The following is a 4,761-nucleotide window of genomic DNA, read 5'->3' as shown; positions in this document are numbered from 1 at the left end:
CCCCCCCCTCGGCCAGTTTCTCCGCGCTCTATGTTTGGAGACCTGCTTATATGATCTTTCATATAATAAAAGAGAAGAAGATACAGATAAAAAAATATTTATATAAAATATGTTTAGTTAGGTGTTAATACTACAAACGCTTTGGAGCGTTGATTGAATGATAAATATTGATACCTACGATTCTTTAAAGCATTTTAAGTGTGTAGTGAATATTACCTAAGATTAATTTTATGGAAAATATTGTAATTTAATTTAGTTATATTTACTTTCTTAATAAGAAAATGTTTTAATTATATGAAGAAATAACGTATGGATATCTAGTGGATTACTTCAGTAGTTACCCAGATAGCACAGGATGTCCTATGGACATCCATTTTATATCCATTTTACGTCCGCACATCCATGGACATGCAATGGACATCCGTTAATATCCATAATTTGGATGTCCATAAGATATCCGATTTTGGACATAAATGTCGTAAGTATAAAATTCGACTACAGACATGTTGAGAATATGCGCTATCAAAGCTATATATCCTTTTATCCCCAGGCAGCAACGTTACGTCATTTTCACGTCGAAAAATAGTGATTACCAGTCCTAGACGTCATGTAACCAATAACTGACGTTTAAAAATCATAATAATCTTGACATGATAATAACGTCATTTAAAGACGTCTATAATACGTTTTTGAGAGACTATTTTTAATCAGCTGTTTCATAAGCAAAGAATGTGACAGATATTTATCTAGTGTTCATTTATATCAACTGTGCCTTTAGGAAAAATTATTTTAAGATGTAATTATTTTAAGATTTTTACTTTAAGATGTTCAAATTAACTTAAAGTTGCTTAAAGTTACTTAAAGTTATTTATAGTTAACTATAAATAACTTTAAATAATTTTAAGCAACTTTAAGTTAATTTAAACAACTTAAAATAATTTTTCTTAAGGGTGGTGTATGTAACTAACAGATTATTATACACGTTATTTATTTTTTATGTGCTTGCATCTTAAGCATTTGACTCTTAAGAATAAATCTTGTAGAATTGATCTTACCCCATTTCTTACTCACTTTACCTACCATTCCTATCCTACCATTTCTTAGCATTGCATTGTTGCAATTATCCAGTTAGTAGGATGATGTTCAAAGATATATTAATGAGAAAATATTGACTCAGATAGCACAGAGATGAATAGAAGTTTATAAAGGATTCATTTTAAAGAATACCTAAATAATTAGAAAAATGAATATCTGAAGCATTCCTGAAAAATTATCCGAACCTAATTTATTCTAAAGTATTCTTTTGAAATTTATTATAATAAATATTTCGCGAATCATTACTTGGAATACTCTGAGAATTTGTAAGAAATTACTATTACTAACTAATTTTATTTACATTTTATGGTTACATTAGACAGATACTCCATCGTTTATAATAAGCGCTGATTTGTATGTTTATATACAAATTTAATTAACCTAATTAAATCTTATATAATAAGATAGATTTCTTTTTTGATAGTATTATTTTATAATTACTCAAAGTTTATAGTCTCTTATGACTTTATTTAATAACAGTTAACAATAAAAAACTTTTTGATATATAAATTTAGAAATAATGGAATAGAAAGCGCGGGATTTTGTTTCCTCATTAGCTAAAAGTTAAATTAACAAGAAAAATACAAAAAATATGTTTATTGAAATTAAATAATTTTATTAAATCATATTATCAGAGAATTATATTACTGTGTTAATTACAACATATATAAACAAAATGTAAATCGTTTATATCGATCGATGAAGTGGTGTCATGTCTAAAGCAACAGATTTATAATCGAGAGATGCCTCGCGGATACAAGTTCGAGTCCCACCAGTGCCAGTGAGAATTTTTAAATGTGATGTAACATTGGAATCAAGTAATCTAAAATTTTCAAGTGAAATCAGCAAACACTGTGACATTTACGAATAGTTTTTGTTAGAAAATTGAATCGAATAAGAATATTCCAACACGTCATTTTTATGTCTCTTTATGACGTCATTTTCACGTCCTATTATGACGTCTATGGGCTGTGACTTATTCCGGTCATTTTCATGTCATTATTACGTGATTACATCACGAATTACCAAAAACTGAAAATCACGTCATGTGTTGCCTGGAATAAACGTCCAAAATAGGTACAAATACGGCCTTATTTCGGACATTTTATGGATGTCCAAAGTCAAATCCTATGGACGTATAGCAGATGTTCATGTGTTATCTGGGTATAAATGATCCCAGATAGCATATGGACGTCTTGTGGACGTCTAGTGGACGATCAAGTTTGGATATTGGGACGTCCATAAGACGTTCGAATAAAGCCCAACAGACATTCGGTAGACATAGGATGTCTATTTTTACCTATTTTGGACGTCCTTGGAATATTCAAAAAAGGACCACTGGACATTATTTTTAGTGTCCTACCATTCCCAAAGAGCACAGGATATCCTATGAACGTCCATTTTATGTCCATTTTACGTTCGCACATCCATGGACATGCAATGGACGTGCATAAGATATCCGATTTTAGACATATGTTAATGTTCATAATTTGGATATCCATAAGATATCCAATCTTGGATATAAATGTCGTAAGTATAAAATTTGACTAGGCATGTTGAGAATATGCGCTACCTATTCTTTTATTCTCAGACAGCAACGTCACGTCATTTTCACGTCCATAAATGGTGATTACCAGTTCTAGATGTCATATAACCAATAACTGACATTTAAAAACGTGATAATTTTGACGTGATAATAACGTCATTTAAAAACATCTATAATACGTTTTTGAGAGGTCATTCTTAATCAGTTGTTTGATAAGCAAAGAATATGACAGATATGTATCTAATGTTCATTTATATCAACTGTGCCATTAGGAAAAATTAGATGTTCAAATTAACATTAAGTAATTAGTATTAGATGTTCAAATTAACATTAAGTAATTTTAAACAACTTTAAACAAATTTAAATAACTTAAAGTAATTTTTCCTAAGGATGGTGTATGTAATCAATAGATTATTATTTATACAAGTTGTTATTTATTTTTTATGTGTTTGCATCTCAAGCATTTGACTCTTAGGAATAAACTTTAGAGAACTGTCCTACCATTTCTTATTCACGAGCATTGCATCGTTGCAATTACCCAGTTAATAGAATGATGTTCAAAGATATGTTAATGAGAAAATGTTGACCCAAATAGCACAGAGATGAATAAAAGTTCATACAGAATTCATTTTAAAGAATACCTAAATAATTAGAAAAATGAATATCTGGAGAATTCCTGAAGAATTATCTGAGACTAATTTATTTTAAAGTATTCTTTGGAACATTATTATAATAAATATTTCGCGAATCATTACTTGGGATACTCTGAGAATTTGTGAGAAATTACTATTATTAACTAATTTTATTTACATTTTATGGTTACATTAGACAGATACTATAGCTTATAATAAGCGCTGATTTGTATGTTTATATATAAATTTAATTAACTTAATTAAATCTTATACAATAAGGTAGATTTTATTTTTTTTAATAGTACTATTTTATAATTATTCAAAGTTTATAGTCTTTTATAATTTTATTTAATAACAGTTAACAATAAAAAATTTTTTACTATAAAAATTTAAAGATAATGAAATGGAATGTGTAAAAAAACTGGATTTTGTAAAACTTACCTCATTAGCTTAAATTAATAACAAAAATACAAAAAATATAATTTTTATAGAAATTAAATCATTTTATTGAATTATATTATCAGAGAATTATATTACTGTGTTAATTACAACATATATAGACAAAATGTACGTTTATATCAATCGATGATGGTGTCGTGTCTAAAGTAACAGATTCATAATCACGAGATGTCTCGCAGATCTAAGTTCGAGTCCTACCAGTGACAAATTTTAAATGTGATATAATATTGGAATCAAGTAATTAAAATTTTTCCAGTGAAATCAGGAAACGCTGTAACATTTAGGAGTAGTTTTTGTTAGAAAATTGAACCGAATAAGAATATTCCAACACGTCATTTTTATATCTCTTTATGATGTCATTTTCACATTTTATTATGACATCGGTGGGCTGTGATTTATTCCGGTCATTTTCATGTCATTATTACGTGATTATAAGAGGATAATTGACGCCACGAATTACAAAAAAGTAACATGAAAATCACGTCATATGTTGCCTGGGATAGACGTACAAAATAGGTACAGAAACGGCTATATTTCGGATATTTTATGGATGTCTAAATTTGTATCAAACGTACATCTTATGGACGTATATCGGATGTCCATGTGCTATCTGGGATGTTGACATTTCATAACAAATATAAAAATTAACTTTGAATTTTAATGTATTGTTGTTCATAAACCTCTCCTTTCTATATTTTTAAATATCTATTTTGAAAGCAATGAATGATAGGGCACTAAAAATAATCCCATACAGCACAGAACGTTGAAAAAACTTTGACGTTGCAACATTGAAAATAGAAGTGTGGATGTTTTTTCTACATGGAATTTATGTTAATTTTTCAACATTGATTACGAAATATTGCTGCAATGTTGAATATATATTGAAGAAAAACTACAATTTTTTCCAACAATATTTGAGGAGCATTGAAATTTATATTATTGACAATATTAAGGAAAAATTTGTTATCGAAGCTTATTGTGCTATTGTTAGCGGACCCATAAGTGAATCAGTCAGAGCATCATTAAAAA

Source organism: Odontomachus brunneus, unplaced genomic scaffold (assembly GCF_010583005.1).
Source record: "Odontomachus brunneus isolate Ranch 3 - 2012 unplaced genomic scaffold, Obru_v1 Obru_scaffold_197, whole genome shotgun sequence".
Lineage (NCBI taxonomy): Eukaryota > Metazoa > Arthropoda > Insecta > Hymenoptera > Formicidae > Odontomachus > Odontomachus brunneus.
The sequence above is the reverse complement of the archived record's forward strand: the minus strand, read 5'-3'. Positions refer to the sequence as shown.